We start from the raw sequence: 19,183 nt of genomic DNA on the forward strand, positions 1-19,183 counted from the left end.
CATTCTTAACCGGGACCCAAGTTAAATTGATTCCTTATGTGCCTGGTGTTTTTCAGCTTTTCAGTTCATCTTGTGCAGTCACAGAAATGGATAATAAAAGTTGAACGAAGGCTAATAAGAGAAAATACAACAGGATTCAAAAAGACATAATTAAATCCCTCAACTGCTGTAAGGATGATGTTTAAAAAATATGAAGAAATTGGTATACCTTTTATATTTTAACATACCTCTACATTATCTGCACAAATACAGCTTCTTAGCCAGTTCTTACTTAATCAAGTAGCAAAAGTAGAGGCTCAGTTCCAGGGTTTATTCATAGTTTAGAATTCAAGCCACAAGAAGAATAAAACAAACAAACAAACAAACAAACTTACAGGAAAATCTGCTAGCCACTGAATCTAAGTTTATGATTTAAGACCTCCCTTAAAATAACGTATTTGTGTAAGATTTTTGATGATACAGTCCCTAATTGAGCATTCTCTTCCACTAAATAAATATATTTATGGGAAAAAGAAAAGAATGACACCTTTGGGTACCATTGCCAAGGACTAAATATTAAACAGTAATCCTAATCTCACCACATATTTTACACGCTATCTACATCCAACTTTTTCTATGAAGTTCATATTCTTTAATATTGTACAAAAAAGTTTGAGTAGAACCAAAAGTAAATTAAACATCATCGCATTTGTTTACACCACTATCCAGTTCTTCATATTAACCTTGTCATTCAAACAACAAAAAGTAGGTAGCAACCTAGGGATTGGGAAAGGCATAAAAACCAAAAAAAATTTTCTACCATGTTTATTCTACTCTTGTATAGCGGTGCTCACAGAGATGGCTTCTTTTACTTCTCTGCTGTACTGGAATTCAATTGTATATAAAATTGAACCTGCTCCGAAGCTAAGGAGAACTAGAAAGATGGGTCCATATCCTGGTGCATTGTCATATAATTCAAGCAATGTCATATAATTCAAACCAGCTACAAGCTAGTAATTTTTGAGGACTGCAAACCAGACTTTCTCTTGAAGGTGAACCAAAAACAACTTCTTAAGTTCCTTAGGTTTTGTGCAGGGTGCAGGAATATATGGATACTGAGGAGGTTCAAAATTGGTCTCCACTAGTTACCAATGCAGTCTTCAATGACCCAGTCTTGTAGGATTCCATCTTGACAACCCCTTATCTCCATCATTAAGCGTTTTAGTCCTTCAACTTCATCTTCTCCTGGGTTAAGTTCACAACCAGGTAGTTTGAAGAAAGCTGTTCCCAGCTGGTGCTCCTGTATCCTCAGAACCCCTTCTACAGTTTTTCTCATTCCAATTTTATCAAATTCCTCCCTCATGTGCTGAAACCTGGCTGCACCTGAGCTGTCCTTCTCATAGAGGGCCTCTTGTGTACCAAAAGTATAATTGGTTAGAGGGTACAGGTTGAGGGTGTGCTCCAGGGTGAGGGGCTTGGTCTGCTGGATGGACTTGCCACCGACCTAGTTGACCAATCTCCACCCCCTCCCCGGGGCCAGCTAGTTTGCTCACAAGCTCAAGTACTGGAGGCAAGAGGAAGTGAGGCAGGCAGGGAGACTTTCCCTGTGCAGGTAGAGGCTATTTGCATTCCCATCAGCCATTAACGTCTATCTACTTCCAATTTTAACCACATTCTTTGTTTCATACAAACTGTTCCACATTATACTCTTCCCTTTGGTATAGCCCATCTTGGGAGTTATCCATATTCTCTATAACTCCAGAATCAAAATAGAGTTGATATATGTCAAATATCTATTCTTTAGGGTAGATATTGGCTATAGATTGCTTAGAGAAGTGCGTGTGTGTGAGAAAGATTTCATATGTATCGGACTTCCTTGATGCTTGCCAACTACCTGATGTGAAGATCTATATATTAGGCAGAAACTGGAAAGGATTACAGTTCTTAAATAAAGGAGGTTTGCTGTAGACGTGATATTTTGAGAGGTGATTTTCAAAAATTTTTCTATGGAAACTTAAGTCTTCAAGGTGTCTTGAGAGGTACACTGACATTTGATTCCAATTTAATATTTTAACTGTAATAAATTGTTAAGACACACACTCAAATGTGTTATATACTAAACTTTAACACAATTCAGACCACCAGCATATTGACTTTCTTTGCCAGGTTAATTCATTTTGGGCCAGGCCTTCATATAAAAATCTTCATTACCATCTCTGGGACTATATTTGAACTTGCAAACATGTGTACCTGATTTAGATGGTTATGGCTGTGTGCTGGGATTTTTTAATAACTCACATCTGTACATGTCTGCACACATACATATACACAAATACAAATACAAGGTTGTATCTTCCTCTTTGTAAGAGTTAACATGTCCTATTTTCTAAACAACCCAGTAAATTACAAAAATAAATCGAATGTCAAGGCTGATTTGACTTCAGCAGTCACCTAAATTACTGTCTGAAAGTTTTGTGTTTGTCAAACAGGATTTTCACTTCTTTTCATGTTGTGCATTTCCATGCTGTTTGAATGTTTATAATGTATGCTCATTGTTACTGTCAATGAAGAAAAAGAAAGAGATAAAGAATCATTATAGGATAAAAGGAAATTTTAATCTCTTGTGCATCAGATTTATTTTTAAAAAGACTATGTGACTGCTAAAATATTGGAGAAACACCACTTTTGTTGAACTCATTTTAAAAACTGTACTCAAGAGTTGTGCTAATTGGTAACTGGTAAGTACTCAGGCAACTGATTCAAATTGTTGTTTCATCCCTTTTCCTAATTTTCTGTGCCAAGTAAGGAACAGAAGACTATTTCTAACCTACTTCTTAAGAGTAAAGCAAAATTAGTCACCTCTGTAGTGTCTTAGAACATTAGACTCTGTTTCTAGCTCTCAGTAAGTCTTCAATATATGGTATTTCATTATCAAATATTTTGAAAGAATGAAATGTGTTATAGTTGTTTTAAAAACTAATCAATTTACAATGTATAAAGCATGGTTGCTTGCTGCTGTAATGTGGGGGAAAACCCACAACACTCTATTACCTAGGTTTTCCATAGCATTAATTCAGACATAAACTGGTTAAGAGCTGAGTTGTACTGAAAATATGCTAAGATCAATTATATTTCACATTTTCTCAACTGCTCTAAATTGAATTTCCCAGTTTGCAGATGGCATTAAGCTTTCTCTGAGTGAAATGCCAGGCTGGGGGGAGGGGGGTGCACAGTGTTATGATGAGTGAGTGGAAAAGTACTTGGATGAGTTCCAGGGTAAAAGGTAACCAGTTGAAAGGGGAAGGAAAAAAGCACTACAGGACACCCATGAAATGATTCTTCTGAACAACTTCACAAAAAGCAGGTGTGGAAAGTGTAGCCATTATGGAAGATTCCCCAATGAAATGAGCTCTCAGCACTGCTGACAATAAAATGATGGGCATCTACAAGATCCTGAAAACCAACCAGGTAATTTACCTGTACTCAAAACCATGCTGTATCTATATCTGCAGCACAATTTGCAAAACTGACCTCTTTGATAAGGAAAAACAAACAAATAAATCCAAGGAATTGACAACTGAAGTAATCATGTGCTTAAGGGGATTTTTATTTGGAAAAATGGAATATTCTCTCCCATTTGATAGGGGGGATATATGTATATGCTTACAATCATCCCAAGGGTTGTCTGGAGGGAAATCATGATATAAACCGAATTTGTTTCATCTTGCCCTTCTGAAATCACTTAGCAGTGGCCTGCCACAAGGCAAAACAAGTTGAATTTGCTTGGTGTATGACCATTCACAAAGCGATTATATATTTGTGATTCCATTTAGTCCTCAAAAGAAAGGGAAGATTGGCTGGCAGGAAGTCAGTTATACTAGAGGTTTCTGCAGGTTCTACTCAGCCATTTATATAATTTAGTGTGGTCAATAAGGACAGCATTCTGCAGAGAAATAGAGACTTTCAGGACAAGAACATATTTTTTATACATAGGTCTATGAATGCTCTTTGTCATTTTAAAGGATTTTTTACTGTTCCTCCCTCTGCAAGTCCATGTCATTGTATCCTTCCTATAGATAGATTAACTTCTTATTGCATATGTTTACTCATTTTTTTTTCAGCTTTTTAAAATTGAAATTTACATTTAGGAACCTGATTGTCTTTCTCTCCATTCCATTTTTTTTTCTTTTTTTTTTTCCCATTCCAATTTTAAGCTTGATAAATAAAATGCTATATATCTGAGGTCTTCTGCTTCTTTATATGTCAAAGACCATTCAGAATGCCCAGTAGTAAATTTTTCTATTTTATCAATTCATTTTGATATTTTGTTTTTGGTGGTACTGGGTGATGGGATCTGAATTAAGATGAAAACCAATTAACCTTGAGGTTATTGTGATACAAATCAGAGCTCTACAAGACTGGCCAAATGGCCCAAACTTCTTGTTTATTTGGATTCAAATAATCCCTGAACATCTTTTTATACCAGATTCATGTTGTATAGGTAGAACTAACTGGTTTGATTAAAATCCTTTGACTTTTATTCAAGACTGTCATACTGGGAAGACAAAGGAGAGATATTCTATGGCATGAAATAATCCAGAGATATTTTATCAGCATACAGGCATGCCTGGTGTATTAACTTTTATTAAGACAGAGCTTACATTCAATCTGTTCTCCGTGAAGCCCCTTTCAATGTCTCTTCAATTGTAGAATCACACCAGAATTATGCCAGAAATTCTTTGTCCTCCACTAACTGATGCAATAATTCCAACACAACTGAATACTTGGTGGTGGTTAAAAATTGGGATCCCTGGGTGGCGCAGCGGTTTGGCGCCTGCCTTTGGCCCAGGGCGCGATCCTGGAGACCCGGGATCGAATCCCACGTCGGGCTCCCGGTGCATGGAGCCTGCTTCTCCCTCTGCCTGTGTCTCTGCCTCTCTCTCTCTCTCTCTGTGACTATCATAAAATAAAAAAAAAAAAAAAAATTGAAAAAAAAATATTAAAAAAAAAAAAATTGCCTGCAAGCACACAAATACACAAACAAACCGAGGAGAACGATACCAGAATTCAGTGCAAGACTGCTATGTTTTATTTTAAAAATTTACCCTCTTTTTTTTTTGTCTTTTTTCCCCTTAATGTATTTTGCTGTGATTATCATGACTGTTTTCAAAAATTTTGACCCGATTTTTCACATTAAGTTCAACATGTTCCATTTACTATGCAAAGCCTTTCAGATCTCCAGCAAAACTTTTGAAATACATTTCATGGCACCCGCATGGCTCAGCTGGTTAAGCATCAGACTCTAGACTCTTGATTTAGGCTCAGGTCATGATCTCTGTAGTGACATCCGCCCAGTGTCCGAGTCTACACTCAAGGGGAGTCTGCTCTCCCTTTCTCTGCTCATTTCCCCTGCTTACTCTCTCTCTCTCTCTCTCTCTCTCTCTCTCTCTCTCTCTCTCTCAGATAGATAAATAAATACAAATAAAATCTTAAAAAAATACATTTCAAACAAAAGAATGAAAAATTTATTATAAAGTTTTGAAAAAAGGAATCTCTGAAGACAAGCAACTGAAATGACATATGCTATATTGGGGGCTTTGGAAATGTTGAATTTGATATTTTGATGATGAAATGGTCTGTGGCATCAGCTGGCTCCTAATGTTTACTGCTTGTGTTAAGCATGTAAAGACTGAGTTTGTTAAAGGAAATCAAAACTAGTTCTGTGTTGCTGTGGGTATTTATTTAATTCTTCTCATTTGAAATCAGGCATAGCGATAAATAATGCACACACAATTTTGAACAATGTACAATTTAATTAGAAAAAAATGAATCTTGTGTCATTCTCTAAATGAGGAATCCTCTACGTAATGTACATAATATACATTATGAATTGCCTATTTGGGGATAAAATTAATTCCACTTGAAAGTTATTTTTTTCCCCTCAAGTCAGCAAAAAGTATAATTACACACATTTTAAATAAAGGTATATATTTTTTATTCATGCCCAGAGTGTGTTAGAAATTATGAAATATTAACATACAAATAAGATGGATAACAGCCTGGCAAAGTAAATAAAAATACTGAAAATGTCCTGCTTGAATAAGCAAGCATTCGTGAAAAGGGTGAATGTAGAAGTTCTTCATAGAGGAAAAATCAGAGAAAGCTGGAGCGGAAGTGCTCACAGGTATAAATAACATAGCTGATGAGGTAAAAAGATCATTGCAATCTTGGGATGGAAATAGAAGAAGATATGGTGGTGGAGTGGGGAAGATGTGAATGAGAACTGCCATAGAACTCACTTGCCTCGTTTCCATTTTCTGAGTGTGCCTTAGGATTTCCCACCTCCGCACCTTTGCTGGACACAATCCAGTAGGCTTGAATGCTGGCCTGTTATCTTCTAGAGATTTCTAACGTGGAAATTTTATGCGGTTGTTAAAATCAAACTTAATGCCACATTCTCCACAAAAACTTTCCAATCCCTTGAGCTGCGATCTCTACCATCTCAAAACTCTTGTAACCTTTATACAACACCAAACATTAATTAGTCATTACTCTATACTAGGCAACACCTTTACGTATATGCATTAGCTCACTGAATTTTTGCCAAAATCCTTATAAATCCATTACTCTCCTTTTTTTTTTTTTTTTTTTTTTTTTTTTAAGATTGGAGACTGTAGCTAGCAAAGTGAGTAACTTGCTAAAGGTCACATGGCTACCAAGTGGAGGATTTGGATTCAAACCAAGATTAATTTTATTCTATTGGTATTGAATCCTCTTTTTGTAACAATTTTCTGTGAATTCTGTTTCTTTACCAAGTAAAATACTCCGAGTCAGGGTGCTGTTAGTCTAAGTCACCTAATGATCTCAGTCCTAGGTTTTAGACTTCTAAATGTCTGGCCTTCCCTGGCCAGTGGCGATTTCTGGGGTGAACACTGTGACTTAAGTGGGCTTAACAAAATGAAACCCACACCTTTTTTATGATGGTTGGAAAAAGAGTTTTCTTCTTTTGATGGATGATTTCCGGATAGGAGACCTAGAATGATTGTCAGTTTACTACCATGAAGGAAGATAACTTGAATTCAAGGCCAATAAAGAAGTAAGGGAGTGACTCAGGGAAATGGAGCTGGGCCCTCATCAAATTGTCTCTGAACCTTATTCTAAGTGGTAGGTTGCATTATTATTCCAGAATATTCACTGCCCATCCCTCTAAGAATTGTATTTACCTACCCCCTCGACATCAGCCTTTGCCATGAAACCTGTTTTGTGAGTTGGAAAAATGCATGTGATTTCTTAGAAGACACTTTAAAAGTCAGTATACAGTTGTGCCATTTCTCTTTATATTATTCCCTGAGAGCTCCTAGGTGGAGATTGTTCTTTCAGCCTGCATACCAGGATAAAGTAGACACTTGTAGAGAAGTAGCCTGCTTCAAAGAAACCTTTGTTGTAAGCTATTGCATTTTGGAATTCTTTCTATAGCATAGCCTAGTGAAAAGCGATTACTACCATTTATCACCTCTGATCTTTGCCATTAAATAAGCATGTCTTTCATTGTTGAAGTCAGTATGAATTTTCCATTATTTTCTATTGAAGATATCTTAACTGGCACATTTTAGCCAATCGAATAATGTTATCAATCCTAAGTAATATCAGGAAAGCTTTTAAGATAAAAACTTCCCAAATATGCGTCATTGTGTAATCTTGCATCTGTAGGGCCTGATGCTTATGTGGCGGTGGTTGTGGCTACAGGATGGAGGTCACCACCTCTGGACATCCACATGAAATGGAAAGGACCTTTCCCATTTCTCTCAGGATCTTAATGAAATCATGTAGAAAAAAATTAATATAATGCAAAGAATTTTACCATTTGTATTGTCAAGAATTTTTTTTCTCCATGCAAAATATGTTCTCCCTCATTAACAAATAAAATCAAAAGCTGAAGCACATAAGTGAATCTCTTTGATGCTTATTTCAAAGCATTTCAGAAGAATTAATTACGGCAATGCTCTGAGAAATATTTAAGTGTTATTATTTCTCTTCCATACATGGGGCAGTAGAAACCCTGGAAGTTTAAATATCTTTTCTGGAGACCACACAGCAAGTCACTGGCAGAGCTCAGTGTTCCTAACCTTGTTGACCTCTACAATCTCAGTGTGGTCTGCAACCTTTTTACATTAGAACATTCATAGAAAGAGGGGACTTTTTACAAAACACTCCATTGGCAGTATACCGCAGAACTACTTTTAGTGTTTATTGCCATTTATAGCCTGTTTGGAGTCCACCCTTAGGATCAGCAAGATATTTGAATTAACTCACTATAAATCCTGAAAACCAGCAGTGTGTGTTTTAAACGTCTCTTAGGCATCAACATGAACAGGAAAATGCATTGTTCAAGTATTCTTTGAATATGTACTCCTCCCTCCCTCCCTCAAATTTAATTGAATTGCATGAGTAAACCTGGGTGCATAGTTGGACCCACAAGAAGACCTACTGAGAAACAACAATCATTTTTTCCCCAAAAGAATGCATTACCTTTACCAAAATAATAATAACAACAACAACAACAATAACAACAATTACTAGTATTATTGCCATACCTGGTCAACATTACCTAAATTTTAGCAATTTTAATGACCATATCAGAATATCAAATTCATTACTCAATTGTTCTAATAGACTACATAAACAGTAGAAATGTGGCTATCAAGAAAAAAACCCATATTCAATAGAAAATGATGATTCACCAGCCATTTTCCAAGATATATCCCAAGTGTCAGTTCACAGTGAGCTTTAAGCTCACTTTGCAAAAATATTTCTCCTGGGCTATACAGCAAAAGATGACAATATGAATCCAAATACTATACCAATATACTATTTTACTTTGGCAGCTTTACACAAGACTGTGAATATTCTATGCTAAGACAGTGTGGTTAATGCTTAAATTGTCTTAATTGTGCATATATTTAAGTCAACGACTATTCGCTACAATATTCTGAAATTTGAGATTTCAATCTTAAAAGAAAAAACAGTTTTACATTTTTAGTGTTGTTTGAGTTTAATCTTCTTACAGATTTATTTATATATTTGTGAGAGAGAGTGAGCAGGGGCTGGAGAGGTGGCAGGGAGAAGGGGCAGAGGGAGAGGGAGAGAAATCCTCAAGTAGACTCCCTGCTGAACACAATCCCAACAGGTGGCTTGATCCCAGGACCCTGAGATCATGACTTGAGCTGAAATCAAGAGTGGGATGTTCAACCAACTGAGCCACCCTGGCACCCTGAGTTTAATTTTTTAAAAAAAATTATCTAAAATATACCAAAATTGTGCTACTGAGCTTATATTTAACTCCTCCCCTCCCCCTCCCTAAAATATAAAATTCTACTTAATTAATTCAAAAAATAGAACTATTCTTAGATCCTTAGATCTTGCTAAGGGAAACTACACTGTTTCTCAACTCTTAAGGATTCCATGGAGTATATTATGCAACATTATTTGTTTTTATTTATTTATTTATTTATTTTTCCCTTTGTGCTAATTTCACAATAGCCCAAGTAAATTTTGCCAACATCATTACAGGAGCCACAGAGGTCTGCTTGATATGTAGAATCAGAGAAAGTACATATGTGTATACAAAAGTGGAAGCGCAAACTTTTAAAAGGTACTACCTGTGAATCTGTGAAAATAGTATAAAAATCAATCCAAAAACAAATAGTTCAAATATCATTAAACTTTTTTGATGCCAACATCTGAAAAGCAAAGCCAAAATAGCTGACATAAATAATTGCATTCTGCTATGTCATTGAATGTGAATTTTTATGATCCATATTTTAAAAATCAATTGCTATCCCTTTGTCCATTCATATGTACAAACATTTCACATTATATAAAATTCTCAGTCTGAATATAAGCTCTTGTCTTTGAAATGTCATTTTTGGAAGAGCTAGGTATTACATAATACCTTAGTCACTTCAACTAACTCATCCATTATTTATATTCTTTTAAATAAAAATCCAGGCAAAGAGCTCCAGTCTTGTGGAAGTGAGGATGAGTAACAATGGTGACTTTTAGAATGGCCGGAAGTCTGCTATCCCACCGCTTTGTCAGTAGATGCTTATCTTTGATTTTAGAGAATTTACAATGTTATGAACTTAGACTTTTGCTTACATTCTCTGTGAACAGTACAGAATTGAGTAAATTATGAAACAAGTTTACAGTAAGAAGACAATGACCTGACAGCAGAAGCCAGGAGAAAACACTGCCCTTTAAAAGTTGGAAAAAATACAATCTTATGATATTTGTAAAAGAAACTGCCAAAATTCCATGGGTATTTTGTCAAAATGGCTATAGCAATTGTGGATGCAGCTGGGAATATTGCTCTTTCAGTTCTTTTGAAATATTTACCATTGCAAAGAATGAGAATTTCTAACATTTACCTTTCAGCAGAGCCCTGAAACGCTACTGTTTATATTTGAAAACAAAGATCATAACACATTCTCTTGGAAAAAAATTCATGATGTGAAATGCGATTTCAAAATAATATCCTGTGAACACTGGGGAATTGAGAGAGAAATTTTACACACACACACACACACACACACACACACATACACACACACAGTTTTATTAAAGTTACTGATTCTTCCAAAGCCTAAAGTAGATATTATTTTTAAATGTCTACATCTCAAAAATTTTTTCATGATTTTCTAGGAAAGATAAAGGTGGAGGAATAATGGTATGTATTGTTTATGCATACATCCATTCATTCACCAAACATCAATTTAGCTCATGCCATAGGCCAGGTTCTGAAGATACAAAGTCAAGCACAACGTTCTTGTGTTTTGGGAATTCATAATCCATTTGAGAGAGGCAGATAACACTTAATAAAGATTACAGTATGAAAAGTACTAACTCAGAAGTTTCTGAAAGAGACTAGAAGAGGGACATCTTAATCAAATCTGAGTATTAGGGAAATACTAAAAGAAAGGTCATTTTATGCCTCTTTTTCAAGGAGTTACCTGTATGCATTAAAGAGGTCCAGGAGGCTTAGCAGAAGGGAATTCCAGGCAGAAGGAACAGCATGTGGAAGGCAAGCAGTAGCATAATATGACCGATAGGTACAAAGTGGTATTAGTTGGAGTGGCTAGAGATTAGGCGGAAAGGGAGACAGGAGCCAGATCAAGAAAACCATCGCATGCAAAGCTAAGTGGACTGAAGGCTATGAAGAGGCACTGACAGTCCCTCAACTCTGTGTTTCACGTTGGATTTCCATTGTAGAAAGATTACTCTGGGAGAAGAGGAAGCATACCATGAGAGGATCAAGCAACAGGCACTTCTTTTCTGATTCTTTCTCCTACCACATTAAGTAGTATACCCAGTGAACCACCCAATCTGTAAAAAGAGAATTCCTTCTTACTTTCTCAGATCCTGCCTCCTGTGGCATATAAGACCACCTGTATACACAAAAGTGCTAAGGGCCTCCTTTCTGAAATCCTCTTCATTAACACCAATCTAGAAGGTTAATTTTAAGAAACTGATTAAGGTACCATGCTACCTGGGAGAGATGTAAATGAGTTAATTAGCACATTCCTGCCCTTGCCAGCTTTCAGAGATCAGAACTTGCAGGAATGAATTTATGGCTCAGTTTTTAGCCCCCTGGAGTTGCAAAGGAATAAAGAGAGAGAGGTAGAAGAGAACAGTGGGGAAAGAAGAATGCTTAGTATCATCAAGTCTCCCAAGCTGGGGCAGACTCCAGAAAAATACTTGAGTGGTACCATAGAAAGAGCTGGGAGATTTGAATGTTGATTCCTTTTTGAGAGTTAATTTTCTCTCTTACCTAGGACAAATCACTTAATTCTCCACACATATTTTTTCCTACAAAAAGTAAATAATAATAATAACCTAAAAGTAGATAATTTCTGAAATCCTTTCAACTTCTAATATCCTAATGTTCAACTGTTTCACAATTTTGCCCAAAGCTGACCCTAACATATACATTCTATTCTTGGTCTTTCCCCTTACCCCAAATTTCTTTTACGTTCATGTTCCTGAAAAGATTAGTAGTAGATAAAAAGCATTAAACTATCTTTGTGAATATTTTGGTAAAGTATATATATATATATATATATATATATAGAGAGAGAGAGAGAGAGAGAGAGAAATATATATATTACATATTGTATATGTATATATATATACAATGGAGTTCGTTTTAGAAAAGAAGTCTGTTGTATAATAAAGAATTTGTCTTGTCTTTGTCCCAGCTTCCTGGGAGACAAAGTCCTTGCAATTTCCTGAGGGGTAGGACTACCTTTGTTTTTCATGGTGAGCCTCTGGGGCCACTCTGCATTTGTACAAATAAGGTAGGTCCCTTCATGGAGAGTCCCTAGATACTTTCAGGATGGGGGCCAGAAAAAACTGATCATGTGATTAGAAGGTTGGAGCTTTGAGTCACACGATATCTTCTGTCCTCTGACCTCTGGGAGTAAGTAGAAACTGGAGAGTGAATTCAGTCCTGTGGTCAGTGAATCAATTAATCATACCCACATAATGAAACCCCAATAAAAACTCTGGACTCTGGCATTCTGGTGAACTTCGCTGATTGGTAATAATCCATCCATGGGCCAGGAGGGTGATTTCTCCTGAAAAGAGAGGAACCTCACATTTGGGACCCTCGCAAGTCCTGCCCTAGGTGTCTCTCTCTGGCTGGTTCAGATTTGTATCCATTAATTATAATAGAAGTGTAATTATACCATAATTATACATATATAATGTGTATGTGTATGTATATATATACACAGATATACATTTTCCTAAGTTCTGTGAGTCATTCCAGTGAATTATTGCTTCTGAAGGGATAGTGGAAACCCCCAAATTGGAAGGTAGTTGATTAGAAATGTGGTTAGTCTGGTTATCCCTAAACTTATAATTCACTTTTCTGGCATAAGGGCAGTCTTACCAGGAAGTGTTCCTTTAACCTGTGAAGTCTGGGCTACATCTGGGTAGTTAGCATCAGTATTGCATTTGCCAGGGCTTACTAAATATTTTAGCAGATTTTCAAAATTAAATTTTTTAAGAAAAAATAACTGATACCTTTCACAATTAGACTCTCTAGAGAGAGTCTCTAGAGTGTTACCACTTTGTTATGAAATATCCATGAAAGAGTTAATGTGGATGAAACAGGAACACGTGGTATCTTCAAAGCAAAGAATTAACATTATTGAGTTGCTGCTAGAAGAAAGGATTAAATGAAGAGAATGGATCTCTTGCCACTCTCAAACGGGAAAAAAGAACAGAGAAAAACTTTTTTTGAGAGTGTGGGGTGGGGAAGGGAATCAAACTTCTTAATTTTTTTTTTCCAAAGAGATTCAGTGTGTACAGTAAAAATAAAATAATAGATAAGAAGCGTTGATACCAGGATCCATCAGAATATTATATAAATTCAAGGATGTAAGAAGTTTTGAGTATCGTGCACTGAAAAAACACCAAATATATTTGGAAAACGTGCTAAAAAATGAGTGTGGTAAGGTTTCATGAGAAATTTCACTGATTTATTAATGTACAAATGTTGGAATTCACTATAGTGAGATGTAATTGTGACCCACCCTAAGAATATGATACAGCTTTTTTTCCATTTGAGAGAATGCAAATTCTAGGGGAAAAAAAATGATGCCAGGACAACTCAATTCCTTTTTCATATAGCTTATTCTTTCAATTATGCAAGTAAGCTGGACAATGCATAATGATTTTCATGAGACAGTTTGAGTTTAGTTTAAGAAAACTTATTTGAATCATCATGCACCTTTTATTTATTTATTTATTTTAAAGATCTTATTTATTCATTCATGAGAGACACAGAGCGAGAGAGGCAGAGACATAGGCAGAGGGAGAAGCCTGATGTGGGACTATCCCAGGACCCTGGGATCATGACCTGAGCCAAAAGCCGATGCTCAACCGCTGAGCCACCCATGTGGCCCCATCATGTACCTTTTAAATAAGTATAATTTCAAATATTAGTTTGTTTTGCTGGATGGCTGTGTTAGTGTTTAGAGCGGAACATCTAATTCAGAGAGGACAGCCCATGTGACAGACGATCCCAATCACTGGAAAACAGAGGAAGACGACATGGAAAGATGCATCATTAAAAGTACCATCAAATTTTGTTAACGTCTTTTTCAGGGACTTTCTACACATGGCAAGAGAAACATAGAGCTCTTATAGTCAAAACATCCAGTTTTCAGGTGTCAGTTGTCTGGGCTAAAGCACCCGTCACTTCCAGAAGTCTGGTGACCATCCTGCTGTGAAGTGAGAGTGCAGCTAAGTGCTTTCCCTAAAACAGTGTCACTGCAGCCATCTGTCTGCATAGCTACCACCGTCTCTTCGTAGATGAGAGCCTTTGGAGTTGTGAAACCAGAGAACAGTCTTTCATTGGTTCATTCATCTTTCTGACAAATTTATTCATCACCTATGGCCCAGAAGCTCCATTGGCAGAATTAATTACTCCATCATCTAGGTTTCTATAGCTTTTTAAGAAATATTCCTATATGGACATGAACTCACGTATATGTTTTGCTCTTCCTAAATGTCTTGCTTAACCAGAATTCTGCACACTGATCATAAGTGTGCACGTGCACATGCATATAAAATATGTATGTGCAAGGAATCATCCATATATTCTACAGCTATCAGAATTCTAACAGATCGGATCAGAAAGTTTCTATGACAAAGAGACACCAAAGAGACACAGGGGCTTAAGTATTCTAGGGTGTTATCTTTCTTGCGTTGTTGAAGCTGGGTCACTCCCATCCATGTTCCCGCTCACAGTCAAAAGGAAGGAGAAGTAGAAAAGAGTTTGTTTGCTCTTTATTTCAATGCCAGTGCTTACAAGTGTCACTAAGAGCTTACTTAGTTACTAAATGAAGTCACATGGCTACATCTACCTGCAAAGGAAGCTGGGACTGTCATCTCTAATGGAGTTACCATGGGCTCCTCTACTGTGGAAGAAGGAATGAGTAAGTTCAGAGGAAATCCAGGAGTTTGCCACTTTTACTGCATCTATGATAAAAGATAACAAAGGCTGACACTGCAAAAATCCAAAGAGTCATCAGAAAAAAAGAAAAAAGGAAAGGAAGAACCGAAGGCTCTGCAGCAATGTTTTTCAACTGGGGGCATTTTGTCCCCTAGGGGAACATTTGGCAATGTCTGAGGACATTTTTGGTTATTACAACTGGGGGTGAGTTGCTACTGGCATCCAGTGCATAGAAGTCAAGGCTGCTACTAATCATCCTACAATACACAAGAGAACAGCCCACTTCACAAAGAGTTATCTGGCTCAAAATGTTAATGTCAAGCTGAGAAACTCTGTATAATTTTCCTATTTCCAAAATATTGTATGCCATTTGCAACAAATTGGGAACATAAACATTATATGAGGACAATGTCTTAGAGATATTTATGTTACTTCTGCTGGTTTACCTGTGTCATCTCTGCTTGACTTTACACAACCTGAGATTAGGAACTTTGTTTTGTTCTTGTTTTTATTACAGGCACCAAGGCAATGAGTTCATGATTTTGAGTCAATGATGATGAACATGGAGAATCTTTTCTGTGCATTGTCCTGTACCTGATTGTGTGGCGATGGCTAGAAGATGTATGAACCTCGTTCTCAAGGTCCTTGCCGTTGACAGCCATTGTTTGTGTCATTTCTCCTTATCCCTTCACTCCCCCCAGTAGTATCTCTCCACATTTCTGTCATTTGCATATACATCTGTGTTTGAACATTGCTTCTAACACTGTGGCCACCCTACGCGGAAGGCCCAAGTTAGTGACCCAGAGCCATGTCTATGGCATTAAGAAGTACATCATTTTCTTTCTGTGAAAAAATATGCAAGCCAAAGCAGGAAACAGCTCTAGATTATTAACTTTTTAACAGCTCAGCTCAGATGGAAACAAAATTAAGATTTACAGGACTATGAAGGAGGTAGTTGCTATTTAACTATTCAAAGTAGGAAATAGAAAGAAAACCCCAGGCTTTACAAGATCCTGTGGCATAACCAGCATATTCAAAAAGCTGAGAAGGAATGAATTAGGGAAATGAGCATTTGATCAATTTCATATGAACTTTTGACCTCAATGGTTGCAAAATTGCTCTTCTACCTCTTGACCTAGCTAAGCAACTTCTATTTTTCCTGTCTTCTCTCTGTCTCTCTCTACGACTGTCTCTCTGTCAACTGCTTGTCTCTGTCTCTTCTTTCTCTCTCTTCATCTCTTTCTCCCTCTCTCCTATTTTCTCTTACTCCTTTCCTTTTCAAACTGCCCCGGTCTTCATTTCTAAGCCATCAATTCACCCTTGCCTCTCTGTGACTTTATGACCTCTTGCAAACTTTCTTAATCCAGGTCAAAAATCATAAAATATGAAGACTTCTCTCTCTCTCAGTCTTCATATACCCCCTAACTCCCACAGAGACAAAGTTTGCTTTTGCAACCATTGCCTCAGTGTTCTCCATTGGGGAAAAGACTATTATGATCATTATCAAACACACCATAAGGAATCACATGAAAGGCAACATTGTGCATGGAGCTTATTGAATTGCAAGCAGGCTTCTCAGAAATCAAGGCCATCCCACCGATGCAAATCAGATGCTTACATAATGCTATTTGCTTGGAGAGTGACAAAGGAGTGATGGGATTAAGATGCCCCTTTGTGGTGTGGCAAAAGCTTTTCTGTCTTCTTGCTTAAAGCAGAACATTTTGACATATTAACTGGGTCGACACAAAATGTATCTAAAGCTATTGAATGCACCTATTTTTCTTGATAGAATTTGTACCAAACCTCTTTCCAAGGAATTTGAAGCAGCTGGAAGTTACTATGATGTTTCTGCCGTTTTTTCCCACCTTCCTTTTCTCTATGTCTCTCTGTAACCACCCCTACCTTTTCCATAATCCTTAGTTATGTATATTTAGGGAAAAAAAAAATCCTGGTCACAGCATGAATGAAAAAAATCCATCTTGTTCTCACTGGATTTCATAATTTAGCATCATTTTATATCAATCGTGCACATATGTGCTACAGTGAGTTTTTTTTGTTTTTTTTTGTTTTTACAGATGGCACACTGATTTAGGACCAGTGATCCAGCAGTCATTTTGTATAAAGCCAGATTCCAGTTTGACAGGCGCTATGCATCACCACACATCCTTAAAAAAATGCTCTGCTGTGTTTACATGTGTCTTCCCAGCAGCTGATTTCTGAATATGGGCGCTGATGCATGGCATGTATTAGAGATTGGAATATACCTCCTATGGTGCAATCCAAATGAAGCCAACTGCATTTCCTACAAGATTACTCTGCCTTCCTTTCCTTCCTCTTTTGATCTCTCTGCTTTCTCCTCCTGATTTCCTTCCTTCCCTCCTTCATCATTTCTTCTCAATATTTTTCTCTTTTGATCTATTTTTCCTTTCCCACTAATCTGGAGACTCTTTATCCTTTCAGAGTCTGGCCATAAAAGGCTGTCCATAAATGTTTATTAAGTAAACTCTTGATGCTAATATTTCTAAAAGTTACAATCATATTAATCTAAGATGATGACATAATGCTGATGCACAGAAATTTTATTTCTGTCATTGTTATCATTGTTATCACTGTTACACTTTTGTCATCCTCGATGACATAATAACTACCATCATACTGAGTGCCTACTATCCAAACTAAGAAGAGTATTACAAGTACATATTCTTTCATTTAACTCTATAATGACCTTGCTAGTGCTTGATCTATAAAATATAGATAATAATAGCACTTTCTCTATAGGCTTGTGGAAACTGAATGGAATGATATGCAGAAAGTGTTTAATATATTACTTGAATAAGAAATATTCTATAAAGAGGTATCATATTAATCCCATTCTACAATTGAGGAAATAGGAACAGAGAGGTTAGGTGGTTTGCCAGAGTCACTCAGCTAAGAGAAAATGGAAACAGATTTCCAGGTCTGGCTTCATAGTAGGCAAGGATGCACCAAGTGTACCTTTTCATCATCAGAATCTCTACAGGTCTTGGCAAGAGTAGCAATAGTGAGTCAAATAAAACACAATGACAAGCTTAGAGAGAGAAATTTTTTTCTTAAAAAGAAAAAAGGTAAAAACTCAAAATTCTAAAATAAATAAATGGTGTCTAAAGGTTTTACTATTACCATTACAATCTTTTCATCACAGGTTGAAAGCACACTTATGTCAGCAATTTATCTAGAAGTTACTTTTTCTACTAAAGCAATAATATTCCACTTTTACAACTTATACTTTGATATCAAACAAAGCTTTGAATATTTGATGAATCTCATTGCTATGGCAATGTCTAAACAATGAAATCTGCTCTAAAGAAGAAATGCCAGCCTGCATTTATCCCTGTCTTCCTTTCTTCTTTTCCTGCTCTGATGGTCTTTGATTTTGGTTAGTATGTGTTGGATGAAATTTTATTTTGTTATGAGGCAAAACATACAGATGATTATGGGTTAGAATAAATATTTAAGAATTTGAAATAATCACATGGGGGAATGAGGAAATTAACACTTAAAAATTATAGTAAAAAAGATTTTGTTTAGAAGAAAACGAGAGTTCACAACAGATGAATGAGTTAAAAAAAAAACCTGGTTGTTAAAAATCACTATGAACAGATCACTTATCAGCGATCATATTTTAGTGAATCTCAGACCATTCGTAGGCACCTTATTTTTTATAGAGCCGAGAAAGAAAAAAAAATCATCCAACCAAGTGATATAATACCTTCTGATTAGTTCGATTTTTTAACTTCAAATACTAAAAAAGCTCTTTTGGACTTACCTAAACATTAATTTTGGTATATTTGTCTCCTGTCTACATAAAAAGAAAAAAAAATCAGTAAATGATAATGGTTAGGGCATTCCTAAAATATCTTTCTATTCAGAATCTGAGCCTTCATAATCACTTTGAGACAGAGCCATCAAGTCCATGTTGTCTCACATGATTATTGTCCTCTATACCAAAAGAATATCAGTGCTGCACCATTTCTTAAGTGTCTGTATAGGAAGTCAAAGCTCTTGGTACTCAGTTTTTAAACCATCTTGCAATTATGCAGGACCATTCTGCTTTCGATTTCAATTTCAGAAATGCTGCTACACATTTCTGTTTTACCATTCCTGCCACTCATACCACATTATATAGTAAGTGTTTGAAAACTGTTT

At 36.4% G+C, this 19,183-nt stretch overlaps 1 long non-coding RNA gene and 1 pseudogene across 1 annotated transcript in view; one reads left to right on the forward strand and one right to left on the reverse strand.

The window, feature by feature from the left end:
• The window catches only part of LOC144282298 (uncharacterized), a 65,195-nt gene extending 46,804 nt beyond the window's left edge, over window positions 1–18,391 (forward strand). Inside the window, exons 3-4 of the long non-coding RNA XR_013350691.1 lie at window positions 15,516–15,639; window positions 17,074–18,391. This is a non-coding gene — a long non-coding RNA (uncharacterized LOC144282298). The remainder of the gene's footprint in view (window positions 1–15,515; window positions 15,640–17,073) is intronic.
• LOC144282701 (cleavage and polyadenylation specificity factor subunit 5 pseudogene) lies at window positions 871–7,230 on the reverse strand (annotated as a pseudogene).
• Window positions 18,392–19,183: the final 792 nt, after the last annotated feature.

The sequence above is a fragment of the Canis aureus genome, chromosome 13 (assembly GCF_053574225.1).
Source record: "Canis aureus isolate CA01 chromosome 13, VMU_Caureus_v.1.0, whole genome shotgun sequence".
In the NCBI taxonomy this organism is placed as follows: Eukaryota; Metazoa; Chordata; class Mammalia; order Carnivora; family Canidae; genus Canis; species Canis aureus.